The 26,259-nt window shown below is 40.1% G+C and overlaps 1 protein-coding gene across 3 annotated transcripts in view; it reads right to left on the reverse strand.

The window, feature by feature from the left end:
* The window catches only part of GMDS (GDP-mannose 4,6-dehydratase), a 550,304-nt gene that overhangs the window by 516,628 nt on the left and 7,417 nt on the right, over positions 1–26,259 (reverse strand). The gene's annotated exons all lie outside the window — the stretch shown is intronic.

Below are 26,259 nucleotides of genomic sequence, written 5' to 3' on the forward strand. Positions count from 1 at the left end.
ATTTACTCTTTCTCAAAAGAACTAGGCAGTCACCAAATGAAATTAATAGGCAGCAGTTTAAAAACAAACAAAAAGTTAATTTTTTTCACACAATATACAGTCAACTTGTGGAACTCCCTGCCAGAGGATGTTGTGAAGGCCAAGACTGTAACAGGGTTCAAAAAAGAACTAGATAAGTTCATGGAGGATAGGTCCATCAATGGTTATTAGCCAGGATAGGCAGGGATGGCGTCCCGAGCCTCTGTTTGTCAGAAGCTGGGAATGGGCAACAGGGATGGATCACTTGATTATTACCTGTTCTGTTCATTCCCTCTGGGGCACCTAGCATTGGCCACTGTCTGAAGACAGGATACTCAGCTACATGGACCTTTGGTCTGACCCAGTATGGCTGTTCTTATTTTAAAACTGCCCAATGTTCTATAATCACTTAAAATACTAATGGAAAAAAGGGACAAACCCTGTTACATTCCTCTTCTCAACTTTAAACATAGAGGATACTAGTTTGTTTTTGCAATATCAATTGTTGGCATCACATAGAGGGCTGTGATCTATTTTATAAAATCTGACCCAAAACTTAATTTGTGTCACATGCAGCAAAAATCCCACTCTATGGCCCCAATTTTGCAAAGAGAACTCCAGGGGCAGAGTTTATTTCCTTCATATTCAATATAGCTTCCATAAAAATCCCTCAAATTCTATTATAATTTTATAATTATAATTTAAAACTAAATGAATTTGTAGCTCAGTTAATCTTTCACTAGTTTAAAACTCATTTTTACAATTCTATTATTTCTGACGATGTCATGACTGTCCAACTCATTCGGATGACTTGTAGAATTGTTTAGATATGCTGTTGGGGTTCCCTCCCTCATACTTTTAACTAATTTAGCCAACAGGTTTCACAGGTCACTTCCCTACTCAAAGATTTTTGTATTAAAACTATTTTTGTTTCTTGATGAGCATACAAAGGTTCAATGAGGTGTAAAACTTCCTAGGTTTGCCCACTTTTACTTAGGCTATCATTTAGAGAAACATTTCAGCTGTTTTCTGCAAGTCATTTTGTTGTAATGATCTTTTCTTTTTGCTATGTACTAGATATGAAATTGTATACCCCTCAGGACTCATTTCATTGCCTCCCAAAGCAATGTACAGGAGCGTGAAATTCTTTAATTTCCAAATATAAATTTAGTTTTTCAGCATAGGTGGGGCAGGTAGTTAAGGTTTCCTGCCACCTTCCATTATAAAGACCCTGTTTTCAGTTGCTTAGAACTTTGACAAAATTTAACCACTAAATCTGAGATTTTCTACATTACATTTGACTTGGGATGGATTTTGGGGGAGGAGGGAAAATGGGGGAGGTAAGGAGAAGGGGATTTCAGTAAAAGTGGTTCAGCTGTTTCCAAGAATGAAGTTATGAGAAAATAAGGTTTTTTTTACCATGTTAAAAAAATTCCTTTACAGCAGTTTTGTTGAGACGCTCTAGCGCCTTCACAGACCTTCGGGTATAAATCAGGGCTGTGAAATGAATAAGGCTGTTGTCTCAGGGTATGCCCTAACTGGAGGTAGGAGCCCAGAAACACAGACTTGCTAGTGGGGCTTGAGCTAGCCCACTAAAAAGAGCAGCGTAGATGGACACTGTGGCTAAGGCTGGCAGGCATGCATTTCCAAACACTATCAAATCAGGCAAGTAGTTTGCCACAGTGGACGTTTGCTACATTTATTTTGATTTGACAGATGCTAACTTCGTATAATGTATCTCCCCCCCCCCGCCCAATCTACAAAGGATGGAAATATGCAATAGCTCAAGCTGAACGGAGAGACTGTGGAGAAGGAGTCACTCAGACTTCTAAATCTAGAGGTTCCCAGTTTAGTCCCCACGGTATCACCCAAGGTGGGGGCCATCACACGTGTCCATACCTAGTAGTATTGCCAACCCCAAACATTTTTTTTAAATCTTGAATTTAAGCTTAAAATTGTTATAAAAATACACATGGATTCTAACTTGACCTTTAGGGTACACATGCTTCACATTTTCAAGCTAGTTTTCTTTCATGATTGGTAACAAAAACCTTTTTTTAAAAAAAATAAAATAAAATCTGAGATGCTCATGTATTCCATTGATTTCAGCAGCAGGGACTAATATCATGAGTTTGCAACACCAAGCTAGTCTGTGTAACCAGACATTACTCTTATCCTCTCAATTTCTCAATTGCTACACTCAGTTGTTGCGCCTTAGTTAAGATAAGAGGTCTCTGTTTGGCAATCAGAAGAAAACCAGGTTCTGCCTGAGCTTAATAGCCCATCTACATAGATTTGATTTCAGGACCAGAGCCTTGGATTGTAAGCTCTTAAAAGAAGGGGTCTGTACCCTACTATATGGCACAATGAAGCACCAATCCTAGGCTCTACTGTAATACAAGCAAAGAGTAATCAGTAAGTAATTTGATCCAGTGCTCCAAGAATGAAATCAAGTTATTAAACTGAGTCAACGATCCTTAGAATTATATATATTTAGTTATAATTTTCAAGTCTACACATGGGCCTGCTAATGATTTGGGATTGCTTTTTAAAGTTAAAAACAGAGAGTGGTCCATTTTTAATCTGTAAATAATGTACTGCAAACACACGAAATAACCAAGGTATTTCTCCTAAAAAAAGTGAGGAAGATTTTTTTTTTTTAGTAATTGAGAGGTGCTCTTATACTGTACGAGTGCCCCATAAAAATATGGAGACAAAGATCCAGATAAAATTAAAGGAAATGCACAGCATATTCACATTTCTATTATGAAGTGTGCATACATGTCCAGAGCCACTTTTGTATGATAGTAGCAACTCCATCCCTCCACAGCTGTAAATTGTTCTCATATGGAGTAGCTTTTTAGGAAAGCATATTGGAATATATTAGCTCACTTAGGAGAAGCTCCGGTTCTATGAACGTCAAATGAAGTATTCAGAAAAAATAAGTTGAAAGAAAAATACAGTAAGTCTCCCCTCTTCCGCAATGAGAAAAATAGCGGCCAATGCAGCATCAGTGGTGACTTACAGCAGCTATTCAAACAGGAAAGTTTTCAAGTAAAATACTTCCAGCTTCATCTTAAAAATAGGTTTTACCCCTTTAATGAATAATTTTTAAAAGTGCCTATAAAGCCATCTGTGATATTTCATTTCTTTTCACAAGATTTTGCAGCCGAACTGAGCACTTTTAATATGCTTTGAATTATAGATTTGTAAAATGTTATTGTGAAATACTGGCATATTGTACATCGAGACCAAAACCAATCATCATTCAATTGGCATACAAAAAAGACCCACGTTTATAAAGAAATGAGTTTGTGTTCATAACATTCACAAATGTGTTCCTCTATGTTACTAAGATACTGCTAAAAGTTACATGCATTTTGTTAAGCTCAGCCATTTTCCTAATTACCTACAGAACAAACTTAAGAATTTGCGGGGAAAAACACAAAGTCAGTCAGTCTTGAAATAGAAAACAAAAATCACAGTCTAAAAATACCAAAACAGCATTCACACAAGATTCACACAGAGGGCCTACTGTACTATGTCTAGAACAACTTGGCATTTTCCTTTAGAGTAAGCCAATAACAGGAACTCAATCATAAATGCCCTGGTTTCCGGCTAGTACAGTAGTCTCAACTGCTCAACCTCATAAGGCAGGGGCACACAAGTTTAAACAGCTGGCAGAAAAGTCCACCAGGGAAGGGCAGTAACTTTTTTTTTAAAGCAGAACTGTTTAATTGTTCCTACACATGCCTTCCAATATTCAGTTATATTAAATACTGTTCTTTAGCCAGTCATCCTAGTATTCCGTCTTTCTAGTGTTTAGTGCACTAACAGTCTGGTGTAAGTTACTGTACTAACATGAAACAGTTTGGCCGTTTGACAGATTAGACATTTTTAATAAAACAGTAATATTAAATGCACCAGAACAGAGACTTTTCATAAATCCTTAAACAAGTAATCTCTTCAATACTTCAAGCCCCCAACTGCCCAATTTCTGACAGTCAGTTTCTAAAGCCTCAACTGCACTTACATCAGTTTCTTACTCTCTGGAAAGGAAAAGCACAAAAGTATTTAAAAAATACTGTTACCATTGTCTACATGACCATATAGCTCCATATCTAGCGGGGGGGGCGGGGGGGAGGAGGGAGGGAAGGAGAAGAGAGGCTTACAATATACAAAAGATTTGCTTTAATACTTCCAAATGAAAACTACCTGAAAATCTTACTAGTGGTGCAACTATTTGAAATCATTGCTCCTGTCTATTAAGATGACGTGCAATGATGAACAAACAGAATCTTGGCTTTACTTAGATGTCAATCTTGCATTGTGATCAAAAGAGAAACCTGTAATATAAAAAGGCCTCTCTCTGTATTACGCTGGAATTCTTCAGTGAACTAACCCTTAATCTTTAATTTTAAATTATTAAAATTCAGTTTGAGGTCTCTTCTTACAGCTATACCTAAACAGTACTCCTATTTAGCACACTGATTTAACATTACAAACTAAAAGAACTGAGCAATTGCAAAAATAAGCAAATATCCAAACCCACAATTTGTCTTAACATCAAAAGTGAAGGCTCAATCCTGTCCTCCTAATTCCAACAATAATCCCAACAAATGCTCTCACTTAAATCAATGGGAACTTTAAAATAGCACAATGCCACCGTAGTGATTTCACGGTGTAGGTTTCACATTTCTGCTTACTTGCAATTCTCACACAATGGCCCAAATTCCAGTCTCCTCTTACACACAAATCAGTGTCTAATCAGGAGCCATCTATGCAGAAAATGGCACAGTATTCGCAGGTGGGGGGTACTTGTTTTTATTACTTGGATCAAAAGTTGTTCACTATTACATGGGAAGGAGAGTAATGTCTTAGAATTCAAGTTAGGGTTGGGCATTTGACCAATCCCATAATAATTGGTCAACTGATCAGTCAAATATCGTCAACTTTTTCAAAGCACTAATTTATTAGAACAGTAACAAAAAACTAAGTAAAACTTTAGGGTCTCCAGTAGGCTTAGCCTTAGATGCATATGTATGCCTAATTACAAAAAAACAAGTTACTTTAAGCAGCAGCAGGAGGGAAATGTAAGGTCAACTCTCCCTCATTAGCATAGATCCTGTCATTATCAGAAGGGTTTAGCCAGGGAAGTAGAGGACTAGATTATTAAGGGACTTTTGTTGAGGGGGCAAAGTGGAGGGTAGTATTTATATGGGCACTTAGTTGGTTGTTTGATTTGTTGAGGGTGGGAGAGGTGGAGAGGGAGTTAATAGCTGTGATACCTTTTATTTGTTAAGGGAGAAGCTAAATGGCTGAGCACCTGTTTTATTTGGTTAATGACTGAACCCTCCTCCTCTTCCTCCACTCACTTTTTGGATGTTTGTCTAGTCAACTTAGATTTCTAGACCTTTGGGGCAGGGCCAACACACTAACTTGTTTAATGTGCTTCGTAAACTGCTATGTACACCCATGGCCTGGCATACAAATAAAGATATACATACAGTGTTTGTTCTAGAAGATTCCAGCCAATCAAGCTGCTCAACTTTTAATTAGTTCACCTTTGCCCTGCCCCTCCCAACACATAGTATTAGCATGTAGTGAGTGAAGACGACATTTAAGTAGGCTTGCTAACAGACGGTTCCATGGTGCAATCAAAAAGGTAGGCCACCTATCTCAGGGCATTCTTCCTAGAATAGCCGACTGTAGTCAACAGACATTTAACCGGTCAACTGAATGGCTTGACAAGCCTTCAAATTCCTGCTACTGGGACAAACAAGGCATTTGAACAAATTTTGCTAACAATGATGCCAAATACTTGTTCATATTACCATAACATTTCAGGGCTGTTTGAGTCATACTCTCAAGAGTTTGCCTTTTTACCATTATCTTCCATTAGTCCAATATAAGGAATAACCTATAATTCATGTGTTTTAGAAGTTGTCTGCAGTTTGTCTACTTTATGCAGTAATTACTTCAGTGTTACCTGAGGCTGAAATACAGTTTTATAAAAAGTTTCCCTTTGTTCATGTATTTACTTTTTAAAATTGATGTCAGAATAACCAAAAGTTTCTGGCATTTGCCAAGTGTTGTCTCCAGATGAAAAAGCTTCAGTGCAATTACATATACAGCATTTCAATTTGTCATCCACTGGATGGTTTTTAAACACCTAGTAAACATTTTATATGGTTTACATGAATGAGATTTAATAGCTCTAGCTAACATTTTAAAACCACGAACAATTCAATCTACAGAGACACACATAACATAACAGTGAAAGGATTCTATCATAAAAAAGTAAGATGATTATGTTGAGTGATGTAGTGGTGGGAGTCTGCTATAGACCACTGGACCAGGGGGATGAGGTGGATGAGGCTTTCTTCCGGCAGCTTGCAGAAGCTACTAGATCACACGCCCTGGTTCTCATGGGTGACTTTAATTTTCCTGATATCTGCTGGGAGGGCAATACAGCAGTGCATAGACAATCCAGGAAGTTTTTGGAAAGCGTAGGGGACAATTTCCTGGTGCAAGTGCTAGAGGAGCCAACTAGGGGGGGAGCTTTTCTTGACCTGCTGCTCACAAACCAGGAAGAATTAGTGGGGGAAGCAAAAGTGGATGGGAATCTGGGAGGCAGTGACCATGAGTTGGTTGAGTTCAGGATCCTGACACAGGGAAGAAAGGTAAGCAGCAGGATACGGACCCTGGACTTCAGGAAAGCAGACTTTGACTCCCTCAGGGAACGGATGGGTAGGATCCCCTGGGGGACTAACATGAAGGGGAAAGGAGTCCAGGAGAGCTGGCTGTATTTTAAGGAATCCCTGTTGAGGTTACAGGGACAAACCATCCCTATGTGTTGAAAGAATAGTAAATATGGCAGGCGACCAGCTTGCCTTAACGGTGAAATCCTAGCGGATCTTAAACATAAAGAAGCTTACAAGAAGTGGAAGGTTGGACATATGACCAGGGAAGAGCATAAAAATATTGCTCGGGCATGTAGGAATGAAATCAGGAGGGCCAAATCGCACCTGGAACTGCAGCTAGCGAGAGATGTCAAGAGTAACAAGAAGGGTTTCTTCAGGTATGTTGGCAACAAGAAGAAAGCCAAGGAAAGTGTGGGCCCCTTAATGAATGAGGGAGGCAACCTAGTGACAGAGGATGTGGAAAAAGCTAATGTACTCAATGCTTTTTTTGCCTCTGTTTTCACTAACAAGGTCAGCTCCCAGACTGCTGCGCTGGGCATCACAACATGGGGAATAGATGGCCAGCCCTCTGTGGAGAAAGAGGTGGTTAGGGACTATTTAGAAAAGCTGGACGTGCACAAGTCCATGGGACCGGACGAGTTGCATCCGAGAGTGCTAAAGGAATTGGCGGCTGTGATTGCAGAGCCATTGGCCATTATCTTTGAAAACTCATGGCGAACCGGGGAAGTCCCGGATGACTGGAAAAAGGCTAATGTAGTGCCAATCTTTAAAAAAGGGAAGGAGAATCCTGGGAATTACAGGCCAGTCAGCCTCACCTCAGTCCCTGGGAAAATCATGGAGCAGATCCTTAAAGAATCAATCCTGAAGCACTTACATGAGAGGAAAGTGATCAGGAACAGTCAGCATGGATTCACCAAGGGAAGGTCATGCCTGACTAATCTAATCGCCTTCTATGATGAGATTACTGGTTCTGTGGATGAAGGGAAAGCAGTGGATGTATTGTTTCTTGACTTTAGCAAAGCTTTTGACATGGTCTCCCACAGTATTCTTGTCAGCAAGTTAAAGAAGTATGGGCTGGATGAATGCACTATAAGGTGGGTAGAAAGTTGGCTAGATTGTCGGGCTCAACGGGTAGTGATCAATGGCTCCATGTCTAGTTGGCAGCCGGTATCAAGTGGAGTGCCCCAGGGGTCGGTCCTGGGGCCAGTTTTGTTCAGTATCTTCATAAATGATCTGGAGGATGGTGTGGATTGCACTCTCAGCAAATTTGCGGATGATACTAAACTGGGAGGAGTGGTAGATACACTGGAGGGCAGGGATAGGATACAGAGGGACCGAGACAAATTGGAGGACTGGGCCAAAAGAAATCTGATGAGGTTCAATAAGGATAAGTGCAGGGTCCTGCACTTAGGACGGAAGAACCCAATGCACAGCTACAGACTAGGGACCGAATGGCTAGGCAGCAGTTCTGCGGAAAAGGACCTACGGGTGACAGTGGACGAGAAGCTGGATATGAGTCAGCAGTGTGCCCTTGTTGCCAAGAAGGCCAATGGCATTTTGGGATGTATAAGTAGGGGCATAGCGAGCAGATCGAGGGACGTGATCGTCCCCCTCTATTCGACATTGGTGAGGCCTCATCTGGAGTACTGTATCCAGTTTTGGGCCCCACACTACAAGAAGGATGTGGATAAATTGGAGAGAGTCCAGCGAAGGGCAACAAAAATGATTAGGGGTCTGGAACACATGACTTATGAGGAGAGGCTGAGGGAACTGGGATTGTTTAGTCTGCAGAAGAGAAGAATGAGGGGGATTTTGATAGCTGCTTTCAGCTACCTGAGAGGTGGTTCCAGAGAGGCTGGTTCTAGACTATTCTCAGTGGTAAAAGAGGACAGGACAAGGAGTAATGGTCTCAAGTTGCAGTGGGGGAGGTTTAGGTTGGATATTAGGAAAAACTTTTTCACTAGGAGGGTGGTGAAACACTGGAATGTGTTACCTAGGGAGGTGGTAGAATCTCCTTCCTTAGAAGTTTTTAAAGTCAGGCTTGACAAAGCCCTGGCTGGGATGATTTAACTGGGAATTGGTCCTGCTTTGAGCAGGGGGTTGGACTAGATGACCTCCTGAGGTCCCTTCCAACACTGATATTCTATGATTCTATGTAGAGGTTTGACAAAATTTGGTTTATTTCAACAGATATCAATTTTTTTTAAACAGATTCAAAAAAATCTATTTCATTTTTCACAGTTTTTCCACAATTGGGGACGGTCACAATTAATGATAGCACACCTTGGGATTCAAAATAAACCTTTAAAACCATAACACATTGTCAACATCACATGTCAAGATATACAAAGTAATATCCTTAAATCAAACTAAGTTCTCAAGCAATCTTCTTCTCTTTACCTATCTGTAAAGACCAATTTTCATTGATGGAAATATTTTCTCATCATTTGTGTGTGTATATGGTGAAGTTGACTTTTACCAACATTTACTAATACAAATCTAATTCTTCCAAGCCTAGCTATCATTATACTGAAGTAGCAGCACTGTATTTGATTTAATAGGCTATAATTTAAGCACTGTACATTGCAGGAAGCAGTGATTTTGGAACACACATTGGGGTCACTTTAATTATGTAAGAAACAACATCTTTGTTTCATTTCTCAGTGGCAGTTTATGTAACTGAAACAATGTCCTTAACTCATTTATTTTATTTTTAAAACAGATTAGCCATTAAACTTTCCACAAGCTATTGTCAGGCAATCAACAAATCACAGAATGCTAGGTTAACCTGATGGGCTCTAGCAGAGGAGTCTGATTTATAGAAGTACTGAGCATGCACAGCTGCAACTGGAACTGTGCTTTGAACATATGAAGTGCTATCTAATGCCATGTACATCTAAAATAGTCAGGTCCTAGGTTTCCCACACTTGGCACCCAAAATTAGTGGTAACTTTTGACTTTAATGTCTGTCTCAACTCCCCATTTAGGAAGTGGAGATAATACACTTCTCTTGGGATGTTGACAATAAATTCATTAATATTTGTGAAGTACCCTGATACTATAGTGATGAGCAACACAACATGCAAAAGCCCATGAGGAAAACAGTAATTCTGTCTTCAGATCAGGGTTTGAGTAAGACACGACATGGGGTCAAAGACTGAACAATAAGAAAAATTCAATGAGCTCCTTCTATTATGAGCACTAATGAGATAGCATGTTGAGAAAGACCATATGGGATCATGTGATTGAAGATCATAATGCATCAGGACCTAATTGAGGTTAACCTCAATTCCTGCAGTTCCTAACTTCTGAGTGCTTGACTTTGCAAGCTTAATGATGTTCTTTTAATGTAGTGTGTGTAATTTTAGGTTTTTGAAAAAGCAAAATGACAAAAAAAACCTAAGAAATTACACACACACACACACACACACACTAAAAGAGCATCATTAAGCTTGCCAAGTCAAGCACACAGAAGTTAGGAACTGCAAAAATTGAGGTTGCCTGTATAACCTTAATTATGTCCCAGACTTCTGCCACATAATGGACTAACTGATAATAGTAGGTTGCCATCCTCTAGCAGTAGAAGAGAATGACACACAAATTTTGCCAGTGGGTTTCACATATATTTGCTGACAGCAAAGGAATGGTGAGACTCAGGAATGTAGGGTTGCATTCTAAGATCTGGAGAGGAGTGGTCTCTACAGACCACAAGCCCTTGTGCCCAAGCTTGACCCATCTCTGGACAAATCCTGTCTCTTAACCACGTTCAAATACCAGGATTTTGGTCCATATCAGAAACCACCATGCAATCATAGAATATCAGGGTTGGAAGGGTCCTCAGGAGATCTAGTCCAACCCCCTGCTCAAAGCAGGGCCAATCCCCAGTTTTTGCCCAGATCCCTAAATGGCCCCCTCAAGGATTGAACTCACAACCCTGGGTTTAGCAGGCCAATGCTCAAACCACGGAGCTAACCCACCCCACTCCCAATCTGGCCCATTCAGCGCAATTGGAAGGCTCTACTCAGAGACCCAGCATAGAAGAGCAGCAATTTAGGATTATTGCAGCTATAGATTAAGGTGCATTGGCAGGAATCCAGGCAGGGGGAGGGAAGTTTACACAAATATGCCTGGGCTCTCTAGTCCCTTCTCCACAAGCATCAAATCCATCCACTTTTTAAAAAGAAAAAGAACTCAACTGTGCAACCGAGAGTAACATGGGTGTGAGGAAGGACTGCAGAATGGGGGTGAGGAAGGGAAGGTTGACACTTAAGCAGAGCAACAAACTCCTGAAGGTATTTTTGCAATGTAAAATATTAACTTACTCAAGGGGCTAATGCAAAAAGTACTACACTGAAAACGCTCAAGGGAATTTTTAGAAATTACTCTAAGGAGATCAAAAGAAAAGTATTACTTTCTGGTCAGTTCCAGCATCTCCTAAAATTATTCTTCAATGCAATAATTCCTCAATACAAAAAGGTATTACGTATGTAAATCTCTGCACATTTAGACAAGACTAAATCTTTAAACAGTAAAAAAATATTATGTTGGCCAACTCGGTGGCTTTTTTCAAGCATGAGAAAAGCTTGACTTTGGGAATAAACTGGCAACTCTTCCAATTCCCAGGGTAAGATAGATAAAACAGTACTTCAGGATACATCTATTATCTAGCTACCTCACAATGGAGCAGTCCACCTGTGACGCAGTGAGACAGTGTTTAGAAAGACGTGTAACCCTTCTGCCTGTCAGAATTGGCAGCAACAAGGGCCGGCTTCAGTATCTAGGGGTTCCATTCCAATAACACAATGCAAAACCGGCTCGAGCCCCCACCCAGTGACCTGGGACAAATATATACCACCCCTGCTGGGTGCCTCCAAGAGGCAACACTTCCCCTCTTGCAAGCACAGAGTCTGAGTGTAGCAAAAGCCTTTTAATAACAGAAAAAATATGGCAATATGGCATTGGGGAAACACCACCAACAGAATTCATAAACACAACCCATGAGCAAAAACCCACCCCAAGCAAATTGGGGTGTGTCCTTCCCCTTTGGTTCTTGAGTCCAGCAACCCAAAATCACCCAAAGTCCCAAAAGTCCAACAACCCAAAAGTCTCTGCCCCTGGTCAGTGCAGCCCCAGAGTTTGAAAGTTTATCTGCAGAGTTTTACCTCCCAACCTGGGTGGAGATGGGGGGGGTTAAGGAGCACCTTACATGGTCCAAAGCCAATCGCCCCACCTCTCCATGGGGATCCACTCCACCAGCCATCCCACAAATCACTCCGCTCTGCCAGCCGCCCCTATGAGCTGTTTCAGGCATCCCACAAACTGCTCCGCTCCAAGAGCCGCTCTGCTTGCCGTCCCACAAACTACTCCGCACTATCTTCGGGCTCCCCCACTACTTAACACAACACTCAGTGATTTCAGTTCTTAGTAAGTTTAGCTCTTGTGTGATTTCACCTTGTAGTAGGGGAGCCTCAGTGCTGGTGCACCATTGGCCCAATGTGAATTCAGCTCAGCAGCCTGTAATTAGACTCCTAATGGAATCAAAATTAGTTCTGATACTCCACAGTGGAGAGAGGAAGAAATGCAATAAGCATGTAAGGCCCTCACCAGGGGACCAAGACCACCAGGTATCAATACCTGTCCCCAGCCTCTCTCCATTCACTGGGTTTTGGAACCCATGACCCTTGCCTAGCGAGTGCTGCTTAGTTGATGGCGAGTTCCTCCATCGTAACAAAAAGCCAAGGACAGTTCCACTGTCCTTGATTCACATAATCAGGATAACAGTTTATTCCTGCCCCAATAACAGAGAAACTGGGGCTCCTATAGCAGCCAAAGTGACCACCTAGGTGGGGTGGGTGTGTCTATGCAAATGAGATCAGTCCCTGAAGTTCTTTTCCACAACCCACCATGACTCGCCACCAGATGTCAGGGTAGAACTCATCCTGACTCTGCTTACAGACGCATACTTCATAATTCCATATGGACATCTGGACAACTGCTCACTGAAAAGTTTTTTCCCTTCCCACTCAAATTGAGAAATTAAAAAACTGATGTCAGCTCTAAAGTTAGCCATCAGCCTAGCCTCAAAGCTGGTAACAAGCAGCAGCTGACAACAATGACTACTGACAAGATTTTTCTTGACAAAAATCAGTGGCTGGGATTCTCGCCAGGTATCCAGAGGAAGTGGATGGCACAGAAATGAACTGCTATACTGTAACTGAACACAAGAATATAGAACACTTGGTAAAAGAATAGGACTAAAAGAGATGGCTTAAGATCTGATAATTAACTTTACTGGGCACACAAAGCCTTTTATGGCTGCATTATCTTGTACGCATATAGCACTTACCACCAGTAATAATAAATTGGTAACAATATTGTTAATCAAGGTTTCAGTCTTATTAATTTCCTTCTCAGAGTATAAGCTGTGGGTGTTCAAATGCATTCAGGAAAAAAAGTGCTTCATAATATATTGTTGTAAGCCAAAGTAATGTGGGCAACAGCTATTTTAGAAAGTTTATTCATCTAAAGTAGTCTATTTTCAAATTAGAGTGTGCACACACCTGGAAGTGATATTACACAGGCTAATTCACTTTTTATTTTTAAGCCTACAGGGAGATGGAGAATTTTCACAATATACATATTATTGTGAGCAAAGAGCCCAAAACTGATGTATTAGGACACTGTTCTGAAAGAGGAAATAGCACTGATGTACCAAATAAAAGCTATGTAATGAAAGCCTCTGGCTACAAATTTCTTCCATAAGAAAAACAGACTTCATTTAATACCATTTTCCTTTGTATGAAGTGTGTATGCCTTTTATATTAATTCTGTCCTGTAAATGGCACCATTTGACTTTTACCTCTAGGTGGACAGCTTTACTATAGCAGAATGGTACTATTAAGCAGCCCAACCAGGAAAACCAAGGTAGGACCTACCCCTCCATTGAATAAGTAGCGCCTCAGGATAACGAGCAGTTTCAGAAGCAAATTGCAATTTTTTTAATTTTCAGAAATGAAAAAGTTATAAAAAGATGAAGGAAAACCCTGATATTAAGGGAAGAAGGATTTACTGAAGTGTTGTCTTTACACAATCACAGAATTATAATTTGTGAATAAGCAATAAAGGTGAAAGTTACATATACCTACATACATATATAAAAATAATTTTAAAAGAATCAAGAACTTGATGCTACATTCAAGCGATAATGAAATATCCCTAAATAAGTAAATCAAACTGATGGTTAATTAATGGCATGCACCCAATTCCTCAGAAGACTAACAATACTAATACCAAAATGTGTCCATAATTACTGCCACATCTATACCAAACAGATCTCAGTTTAAATTGTGTAGTAAGCTTTCTCCAGAAGAATTATACTATTTCTGGGTGAAATTCATTTCTGTGTAGAGAGCCCACGTAAGGCACTATACCCAACTTAAACTCTTAACAAGGGTCTTTCACGTGACCCCTGTACAGAACTGAATTTTATCTATCTTTAATCCTGTCTGCTACAGTATGCAACATGCTGGCATTTCAAACCACTATATTTTGCCAAAAGAGAAAACTACATGAATGAGCTTTACTTCAATAATTTTATCTATGGGGTCACAATTGCAGAGGTAAAGGGTAGGCAGGCCTAGAGGTCACAAGGAATATTCGGATTGTGGTGAAGCAGACAATCTACTACTTCATACCAGAAGTTTGACAATATTAGGCAACCTCAAAAACACATGAATTAAAAGCAGCAGAAGTATATTAGGGTAAATTATTGCTTTACAGACAGGTTACAGTTATCCTGCAAAGTAAGTTAAAATCTAATCATCTAGTGTTAAATAAATTAGAGGACAGGGCTTTAATAGGCATTCTTCTGGAAGCCAAATATTATTTTCCTGAGATTAAAGTATAATTTTTAAACTGGTTTTGAACATTAATCCCCCAGGCACACCAGCATTCAAAACAGAGTATGGGGGTGCTGTGTTTTAGCTAATCTTTACAATACAGTTTTTCCTGTAGCAAGGATGGAGGCCCATTGGAATTAGTTGGGCTAGATAACAGTAACATTGGGTGAAGCTGAAGCTTCTGGTCCTAATTCCTGTTTTTCCATCTCCTGTATCATTGTCAAGGGGATTAAGCATTTCTAAATACATATAAATAGAAAAGGGATCAACTGTTTCAAAATACATTAACCATACCCAAATAAAGTACTTCTTGTACAATAAATTGTAATGTACAGATATAAAGATACACACAAGTGCATACTACATTGATATACCCTAAAAATCTATAGGAGTAATACTGTAATGAGTCTCCCTCATACACACACATTTTCGGAACAGCAGCAAGTATCAGGTGTAAAAAACCAAATACTTTTTGAATAAATTCTGGACTACCTCTGTTTCCGCAATCATATTTCAACAGTCCATAAGAGTTTTCAATGTGAGCCAAGTAAAAGTTTCTTTTCCTTCCTGTTTTCAATTTTAAAAGCCATTCCTAAAAGTAGGGCTATGGAATCTGTCAACCCTGAATTCCAGTTGCTCTCAAATTAATTTCTCTAGTAGGCAGTATAGCTCTATGCACTGGAGCGTTAATCCTATTGTACGCCAGAGAAGCAATGTATCAATCTCCAACTACTTTAATAAGGTTAAAAATAGTAACCACAGAAGTGAATACTGAGTTTTTGGTTCTCACTATAACAGAAGAGGGTGGGTCACTCCTCAGAGAGCTTGGAGAACCATTAACTAAATTACTCCAGACCTGACACTATGCACCAAATTGTTTAATTGATTTCCTAATGCAGGTGCCTAAATTGGGACTCTGCGGAAGCAAAGGGCAGAATAATTCAATCAAATGCTGGTTTTATAGGCTTTAACAGAACAGATGATAGGTGTAGCTATACAATATCAACATGAATTTACATGTATTCCAGGAAATTCCTGTAGCTGGGCATGTTCAAAGTTCACGTTGATGTTGCAGGTGAGGAACAGGAAAGGTAACAGTCTCCACTTCAAACACCCCTTCAAGCATTTACTTAAGATGGTACCACCACTGCTGCCACCTGGGAAATCCTGGCAGCTGAATGCACAGGGTGAAAAACTGCAATAAAGGAGAGAAATACCTATTTTCAAGGAGACTAAATTTAAACAGACTAGGTCCAGGTCATAATAGAAAGCTAGTTTCTTCTTCTACCTTTCTCTCACCACAGCCCCCCCATTTGCCTTGATAATTAAAAGCAATGATATTTCAGAAATATGGAATTTTGGTTAATGTCTAAAGACCCTACAAGAAGAGAGTCATCTTTGTGGTTTATAACCTATTTATTGTTCGCAGACCCCTGGGGGGTCCACAGAATATGTCTAAGACTTCTAAAAGGGTCTGCACCTCCATTTGAAATTTCTTTAGGGGTCCACAAATGAAAAAAAGATTGAAAACCACTGGTCTAGCTGAAGGTTATGAGAATTTATATGACGGTTTAGAAACTTACAAGGATTGTCTTGACGATTTATTTTGAACACCTGTAAGACACCATTTATTAACAGTACAAGTGAAAAGGTCATTCACTAATATAGAAGTGCTGGTTTTAGCACTATATTAATGCTATATTCACAGTTCTGTTCTATTTTCAGGAAAGAAACACCCATCTGTAAAAACGGCTTTCAGTTAGAACCAGGTAAATTAGGGCTATAACCATAGGGAGCACTTTTCTGTTTTACCCAATAACAAAAAAGTCTACTATATTTGATATAAATTTATGAATGGAAAATACAATCCACTCTTTGGCTATGACTCAATACGTCAAACAAGAGACTTTACTCATTTTTTAAAAGCAGAAAGGGGGCTTAACAGGCCACAGGTATTGTGGGAACAAATTACATATCACTATATTTTATTCTAAAATGTATTGTTTAAGAAAGTAATGGATCCGTATGTGAAGACCATGTTAGCTTTAGGATTTGAGAATGCTGTTGATATGCAGTCAAATGCTTTAGATCTTCTGAACTTGGCTACTGTGTGCTCAAACACCAAATCATCAGTGGATTTGAAGACATTTTCCCTAATGAATATTTGATGTCTCCTGAAATTCTTCAATTAAGCAGATGTACTCTTCTATACAATGTAATCCAATAGCAATGACTAACTAGCCACAAGTATATATATAATAGACTCAGCACTCTTTAAATTGATCTTGGGGCAGTGATTATCCCAGAAAAAGGGGAGAAATTCAACACTTAAATGAATCAAACACATGTCAGGAATATACTGTTGGAGCCGTGTTCCCTCTAATTTTTCTCACCCAGGTGCAGAATGAATTTTGTTATGTGCACCAATATGGAGGTGATGTGTGATACATCACCTTTGTATTCGTGCATAACACAAAATTCATGTGGCGGGCATGGAGCCAAGGAGTTCAGAGTATGGGAGGGGGTTCAGGGCTATGGGGCGGGAGAGGGTGAGGGTGGGTGAGGGCTCCGGCTGGGAGTATAGGCTCTGGGGTGGGGCCAAGGATGAGAGAGAGTCAGGGCTGGGGCAGAAGGTTAGGGTGCAGTGGGGTGAGGGCTCTGGGAATGAGGGGCTTGGGGTGCAGGGAGGGAGAACTCCCCAGGGCTATAGCAGGGAGAGAGAACTCCCCCAGCTTTCTCTCCCTGCAGCAGCACCTGGGCTGGGCAGGAGAGGCACCTCTCCCCAGCTGCAGCAGGTCCGGGCCAGGGCTGGGTTGGGCCTTGGGGAGAGGGCCAGGGCAGGTCCAAGGGAGAAACATCTCTCCCCACTGCAGTCCTGAGCGCCTGCACTGCGCTTAATAGGCTGCTGCGTGGCCACACATCTTAGATTGAACTTAGGTTGGGAGATCCTGTAATATAAAGTACATTTTTTTAAAATGACAAAGCCATACTACCAAGGGCATGTAACTGGAATGCAGAATAGCTTTCTCCTAATGTGTATAATATATTAGACATTGCACCAATTTAAAATATCCCCCCTTTTAACAATAGCGATCTTAATACTGATGGTTTATGATAACTATCATACACTAGAGACAAGGGTGAACAGATCACGACGAAAAAATTACAGTAGGCTAGTAATTAAACTGAAAAACAAGCTTACATTTAAAGACATGTATCTCAATGAATCTGGATTGTGAATATATTACCTTTGAAAGCATTCATCTGAGGATAATTTCTGTTGAGTTTGGCAATGTACTGATGTAATTTAAATGTGGGTGGGGTTTGTGTTTTTTTTTTAAATGGGTATATGTTTGGGAATTGTGCCTCTGACATTGCACTCCATATGATTTAATAAGAATATGCTAATGAGTGTGAATATAATGTAACTGGAATATGCATTTCATGCAAAAGGTCTCTTGTAAGGTATCATTACAAAGCTTTTAATCTACTGAGTGTGGTCATCCTATTCATATAAAGGTATCATTCTTGTATCTGAAACTAGAAATAAAATATAACTCTGAGGTCCTATTGTAATTATCCAAAGTGGTAGTAATGGTGGTTTGGAATCTTGATGGCTTTCATTAAGGACACTTCCCCTAGGACAATTGGCGGTAAATGGCTCTGTTTACTTGCAAGCCTTCCTGCGAGTCAGGCCAGGAAGAATGAAGGCCTGGGGTCTCACAGGACATGTGACCATGTCATCTGGTACTGGAATTCATCTTAAACCTGGTGCTTTTCCATTTAGGAGGAGGGGTGGGGACCCAGAGAGACAGAAGATTCCTGCCTTGTGCCAAAGCTGTACATGGGGGTGGAAAAAACAAAGGAGGTTCCAGTCATGAGAAATCCCCTAGTTACTATCTGAGCTGGAGCTAACAAGGGGGAAAGAATTGGGCCCAGACTAGGAAGGAGTCTAGTCTGCGAAAGCAGCTTATTGGAACATCTCTGAGGGCAAGATTTACAGCAGACCCTCGCTAGAGCGTGTGTTGCTAGAGCATGGATTCACATATAGCACAGTCGCGGCGATGGATCCCACATTTAAATATTTAAATTGGGATCCATGGTAACATAGCCCCCACGTTAACACGATACTGCGCATGGAGTCTGAACCCCGCGTTCTAGGGAGGGTCTGGTGTACCTGTATTCAGGTTCCTACTGTATTAGACTTAGACTTGCGTGTTTTGTTTTATTTTGCTTGGTAACTTACTTTGTTCTGTCTGTTATTACTTGGAACTACTTACAGCCTACTTTTTATATTTAAAAAAAATCACTTTTGTTTATTAACCAGAGTAATTCACACCTGGGGGAGCAAACAGCTGTGCATCTCTCTCTATCAGCGTTATAGGGGACGGACAATTTATGTGTTTACCCTGTATAAGCTTTAGGCAGAGTAAAAGATTTATTTGGGGTTTGGATCCCATTGGGAGCTGGATGTCTGGGTGCTAGAGACAGGAGCACTTGCTAAGCTGTTTTCAGTTAAGCCTGCAGCTTTGGGGATCCAAAAAGCTGCAGGACCAGCTTTGGTGGGTCAGACCCTGGATTTGTGTTGCAGCAGGCTAGCGTGTCTGCTCAACAAGGCAGGGTTCTAAAGTCCCAAGCCGACAGGGAAAACGAGCTCAGAGGTAGTCTCACCACATCAGGTGGCAGTCCAAAGGAGGTCTCTGTGACCAAACCCGTCACAGTGCCTATTCTGGATTTTTTGCCCCCCCCGCCCCCTCCATGTGAGTAAAGTCATGACATGGATGCAAGCTACTACAGCACACTTGTATGTATTAGAACAATTTGACACTCTGCTGCCCCCTGCCATTGTTCCCATCTCTGGATCCACAATGAAAGTAAAAATAAATGCATTAAGATACTAGAGATTTTAAGGTTGAATGTGTACCTCTAAGTCAAGTATTTTCAGGCAAGGCTCCTCATCTCTAGCTTGCCTGAGAGACTGTCGATAAACAACATAGGCTTATCTTTAAGAAAGTGAATTACACACACAAACTATGTACTGTTAAATGCACAAATAGAGCTGAAGAACTCCCAAGTACAGGAATCTTTGCGGCTTCTTGTAAAAATAGATAAATTCAGACTAGAGCAGTTGGTGTTCCTTTAAATACAAACTGCTTCTTAGCATGAATCAGATAGAAACAATTAAAAACCCCAAGACTGCGATTCTTTAAAATTGTGGTCAGAACTGAATTCGATATACTGTGGTTTGCTAGCGCATTGCACCTCTCAAGACTTCAAACCTTCATTAAAAGTGTGGGTTTGCATTTGTGTCACCAGAACATTCTCGTTACTTATTTTTTGGCCACCCACTCCCTTTTCCAGTCATCTGCGGCTACAATCTGGCCTCCATCCTGCCCTTCACACATGAACAGGCCATATACAATGAAGTCAACATTTGAAAGTAATTATAGCGACATTTTATGAGAGAAATATGGACAATCTTCAACTCCTACTGAAATGCCATAGCCTCCCTGAGCCAACAGAGGAAACAGTGTGAGTTTTCGAGAGAGATTTTCAAGGGACTGAAAAGGTTTAAGTTCTTGCTGTAAAAGTACTGGGCTATTTTACTCCTCACAATTGGCACTTTTACGTGGAATTAGCCCAGTCAGAAATGCAGAATTCAGACCCCTTATTTTCCTGAGCAGTATCCACAACCCTTCATGAAAACCTTAACATTCCTATTGAAAGGGAAAAATGAAGGCCACCTAGCTGTTCATCTAGAAGTTAATTCTGAAAGTTCATGTGGCGCCAAGTACAGTGGGATGAAACAAATGGTTCACGAAGAACACGAATGTAGAGCACGTCAGGCACCAGCATGGAAACGGTAAACTAAAGAGCACACTTAAGTGGGAGAATGAGAACCAACGTCGTCTTGGAAAACTCAAAAGAGAAATGAGAATGTTTAATGTCCAAGGTGTAGCGCCCGCAGCATCAGAGCATTGTGATGCACATTCTAGTGGGGTAGGTGAGATGGAAGCCCAACACATCAGACAGTCAAGGAGAGTGGAACTGAACTTCTCGCTCCTCTAACGCAAGAGCAACTTATTGAAAAAGGAAACATTTGGTTTTTGAGTCAGAAATAAAGTAAGGGACAATTTTTTGTTCCTACTATTATGAGCTGGACTAAATCTAGTCCTTTTCCACTACTTGTCAAGCAGAAGTCAATATTCTTTCGCTGATATTTAACATATCAGCATCCCACAGGAAAAAAAAGGAGTAGTGGGTTGTTTTTCCTCTTTGCCAACATACAATAATGGGAGGCCTCATGGCAAGGTGGTGTGGAAAGGGGTGCTTGTTTTCACAATCCAACTGGCAGCCACAACCAAAAACTAGATAGGAAATTCCTTATGGGTTTTCTATTACATTTAAGTTAAAGGCAATTCAAAACAGTTTAAAATATGTTGTCAGTGTCCTTTTAAATAAGGATTAAGCACTACTAATGTAAGAAAGCATTACCTCAATTGTATTTAGGAATTATGGATTTTTAAAACATTCTGATTTTGTTTGTTCACTGCCTCTACAGAATTTTCAAGCCTATGTTAGGCAGAGTAGAGGGTAATCCAGGCTCTGTTTGTTTTATAGCTACTCACCTATGTATATACTGCATTATACAGGATTACCTGTAATTTACTGTCCCTTGTTGTGTACAATAGAAGACCAATACAAATGAAGATAATAAATATTTAATTTTACTATCTGGAAAGAAGAAATGGATGTGGATCCTAAATCAACAGCTTGCCACAGACTTCAGTGGTACAAGATTCGGGGGAGGAGGGAAGAGATCACATTTCCAGTTGCTGCTGTATGGGCCTATTTAATATAGAACAGCACACCACAATAAATATAGTAGTCTCAGGAAAATAATCTTTATAAAAGCAGTTAGCAACTGTTGGGTTATATTTTAATATAAATATGGAATAGAGAAGAATTCTCACTATATTACATAGTAATGTTTCCTGAATCACCATGTTGTTGATACATATGCAAATTTTAATCAGTAATTCTAAAGCAAGCCCTATAAAATATGACTCCGTACCCTCGACAAAACTAAATTTAACTGCAGGCATATGTACTTTCCCTAGTATAACCATCATTATTACACTGATAGCGAAGAAAGATGGGAAATGTAATAATTCCAATAGGCTATACAATATAGAGGAATCAAGAATTTCATGTAATAAAAGTACCAGTCAGATTCGGTCACTTACTGGTTCTCCATGAGTAGCTAGATTGATTTTATAGGGACTATTTGTAGAGTTGTACTCAACCTAAGCAAAGGTGACAAAATCTATCCCAAGGATGAGGGTCTGAGCGTTTTGCTAGCAGACTCTGAAATTCCTTGAAGAACTCTTATCATAAATAGAGAATCTGCAGGCTTTGTCTGGATAAATCAATTTTAAATGAAATTGGTATGTGACGTGATAGCAAGTGCCAACAGCAATGTAAATGATTGAGCACACAGGCATTCCAAATATACAGCTTCCCTATCACATTTCCCAGTTTAAACAATTAAATATTAACTAAAACTTCTATAAATTGGTAATAATTTAAACCACCCCTTCTGAACTATAGCTAATTCAATTATGCAAGTACAGCATTATTGTTTAGGGAATTTTAATGGTTATTTTCCATTTGCAGAGCCTGTGTTACATTTCACTGTAATTTAATTGATTAAAAAGCCAACTAGATGTGATGGTATGTGATGTGATAAAGGTAAGTAATATAACACATGATTTTGTGTGGCACATCTGGATTGTTTTATTTTTAAAAGTCTCTACTAACTCCTTAACTGACTGAAATGTTCATTTCTAATTTGAAAAGGTGGGTTTCAAAAATATCCCTCCAAACTAATTTGGAAAAGAATCAAACAAATTAAATAATTTGGAATTCCACCTGCATTTCACAATTTTAAAATATATATAACACTACTTTTACTGGTAATCTTACTGGATATTGGACTATAGAATATGAAGAGAGACGAGATGGGTAATATACCTTTTATTGCACCAACTTCTGTTGGTGAGCCACAAGTTTTCAAGCTTACACAGAGCTCTTCGTCAGAGCATGACGCACTACTAATGCTAGAGCACAAAAGTTTTACTTGCACACATGGTATTATAGACAGGGGTATATTAGATACACAGTTAACGTTAAGATGGTTATTCCATTCTTAAACTCTTATCAGTATCTTGTGAATTTCTTCAACGTTTACCTTTAACTTCTGATTCTTCATCTAAACTCAAACTATTTTAGCTCTGCAAAATTTGAAAGAAGTAGTTGCATTGTGCAGTGGAATAAAAGTGGTTGCAATAATATTAAAATTGCATGAAAACTGCAGCTTAATGGCAATCACTGTATGTTAGTGGTTAAAAAGAGCAATCATTTATGAACAGATACCATGCAGTGATCATAAAGTCTCCAAGGGAAAAGTATGAAGCTTTTCTTAAAGGCTCATAGTGTCAGATTCCAAGGCCAGAAGAGACAACTCAGTCTGACTTCCTATATAACAGAGGTAGTAAAACTGCCCCAATTCCTAGAGGATTTCTTTTGGAAAAAACATTCACATTTAAATTCACTAAAAATTGTCAGTAACAAAGAATACACCACAACCCCAGTAAATTCTTCCAATGGTTAATTATTCTCACTGTTAAAAAGTGTATGCCTTATTTCCAGTCTGAATTTGTTAAGCTTCAACTTCCAAACATTGGATCATGTTCTAGCTAGACTGAGGAGCCCATTATTAACTATTTGGTCCCATATGGGTGTTTTTAAGATGTAATCAAGTCACCCCTTAATATTCTATGTTAAGCTAGATATAGTGGATAGACTGAAGGAGCTCAATCTAAGGCAGGTTTTCAAACCATTTAATCATTCTCATGGCTCTTCTCTGAGCCCTCATTAGGTTCATCACCATCACACCAGGTTTCAGTAATACCTGGACCACCAAATTTATGAACAGGAAGTCCCTTCTGGCTTCAGGCTGGAAAAACATGGCACATCTGTTGCAGGTCACGACTACTGTTCCACCTTTGGCCATCTTGAAATTGCACGTAGACCTGAATGACACACTACCTCTCTCAACTCACTGAAACATTTTGGTTAGCTGTCTTTTGTTCACAACTCTGGAGGTCACCTAGCAAGTTACCTTGTACACCAAGTCTCCCTGATTATCTCAGCTCCTCACCACCAGAGAGCAATTACTCAGAGAGCTGAAAGAACAGGAGCTTATCAAGGCTCCAAGAGTTGATTACAGCCTCTTGGCCTTTACCAAGCCACCAACAAACAGAACGGTCTCAGCTGCTTATTCAGTTTGTGGGGGGCCCAAGCCCCTAATGTCGAGAGAATTAAGCTCACATTTATGTAAGAGATTTTAGTATTTGCAGCTGTGAAATATAACCTTAGAACTGTGAATCAAGTGCAAACAAATGGAAGAAACATTCTCCTTATGAGTCTGCATAGCCACAGCTCCAGTGCCTTTCCTGCTACTTAGAAGTTACCCAAACAATAGTCCAAAATTAACAATACTTTCTGTTCAATTTCACTGCACATACTGAAGAATCCTACAGGAATGAAACTTTCAACCTTTAACGACCAGGTAATTAAAAAGAAAAAGTCATTGATAATCCTTAGTCAGAGTAGATCTAGACAAGCATAGTAAAGACAACCAACCCTGTCTACGTAAGTGTTCCAACCAGTGGTCACACAAATAGCAGGACACATCCAAAAAATGGTTAGTACAGACCATGCCCATATGAACAAAGTGTAATAGGATGTAATATTTTGTAAATACCTCTAAAGTAAAATGTATCTTTTCCATACGGGCATGACACATGGCACCCACACCTAGAGCACTCTCCACCTGCAGGCCCCAGCAAGATATGCACCCGCCTCAGTTTCCCTCCTACTAAGTCCCCAGAAATAGTCCAAAGAGTCTTTCTATGTGCAAACAGCCCTTGTGGTCTTATTTTATTGCAAAATAAAGCCCAGTGCATATAATGATTCCCAACACTGCAATCCACCAAATACAGCCCTGGCATCCCTCACCGCAACCAGACTCTCCAGCACTGCCCTGTCTGGCCCCCTGGCTTCAGCACTCTGGTTCCGAGAGCCATCAGGCATCACCCTCCACTGGTCTTAGACGTCAGCCCTGTCCATCCTTCTATGGTGTTGGCGCTCTCTGGCTCAGGAAGAACAGCTGGCTGGCCCCTCCACTGCTTCCTGTTCATTCCCCTCTCTTCCCAGGGAGAGCCTGTAGAGCTTTCTGCTCTCTGCAGCTTTCCCCAGACACCTCCTCCCGACTAACTCTCACCAAAGCTCCCCCACTGCCAGATTCCTGCTCCTTTTTAGCTCCCAGGTGCTGGACTTTGCTCTTCACTGGCCAAAGTAGAAGACCTGTTCAGGCACAGGGGAGCTAGACCTAATTCATTCACAGAGGCCAGACGCCCTGAGACAGTATGGCATTCTATACTTTCGCACACATAGGTTAGGTATGAACATACTGAAAGACAACTGTATTGCATATATAAGTATCCTGACTTTCATACAATTAAAATCCCAGGGCTAATATTGTATTATCAAATGCTTGCTGCATTTGATATAACTAAGTAAATAATGCAAGTCTGATACAGCCTTTGGAGAAAAAGAATCTGTTTAGTGCTGACAATGTGCTCAGTGCTGTATAAGACATTAAGGGAAAGACTGTGCCAGCCCCATTAGTACTATAAATTCCTCTCTGAAATGCAAAAAACATTACAAATACAGCTTTTGTATTAGTGGGGCATGAAGGAAAAGAATGGTTAGGCTTCCCTGTAACACACCAAATGCAAGAAGGCAATTCTGCATCAATTCTTCTGATAGGGAGCACTGAGGGAAGTAACAGCAGGAAAAAACCCATGCATTCCGTCACCCGCACCACTGACAAATATCCCTTAGCAATCTAATAAAAATACCAAAAAAAGATATTCAGAATCATATGCAAGACAAATGGAAGTTTAATTTGGTAGCACCACAGAACCACTGCAGTGTGACTACTGATAGATTAACCTTCAAATGTGGAGGCTCAAGACTAGCGTTGCAGGAGTCATGCAGTTCTGGTTTCCGTACTGGCAAGAGCACGTGAATGTGAGACAAGGAGGAAAGGACAGCTGGTAGAGAGTCCAGGGAGCATGTATTTGCTAGCAGCAGAAGAGCCTCCAAAGTAGAAAGCAAGTATCTGAAAGAACTGGAAGGGGAGTATGCACAGATATTCCTTGCATTATTTGGCACTTCCTTTCCTTCTATGCATACCAGTCTTACATTTCCATGTCCCTAGAGAGGTTCACTCATTTCATGAAGCAGAACATGAAAAAAAAAGTGGTGAAGCATTACTAGTAATGACAGACTCAGTCATTACAATTTAGGGACTGATGCACAGGATTTCCTTCAACTTTTAACTTATTCTTATTTATATAGTGTCATAGATGGACACAGTGCTTCAAAAATGAAGTGACTAATGCTCATGAGAAGTGCCAGAACAGGTAGAGAACTGAAACTGACAGCACACCATCTGTTAATCATGTGCCTCAACCCTATTCTGGCAGAACCAACTCATTAGAAAGAGA

Source organism: Lepidochelys kempii, chromosome 2, assembly GCF_965140265.1.
Source record: "Lepidochelys kempii isolate rLepKem1 chromosome 2, rLepKem1.hap2, whole genome shotgun sequence".
In the NCBI taxonomy this organism is placed as follows: Eukaryota; Metazoa; Chordata; order Testudines; family Cheloniidae; genus Lepidochelys; species Lepidochelys kempii.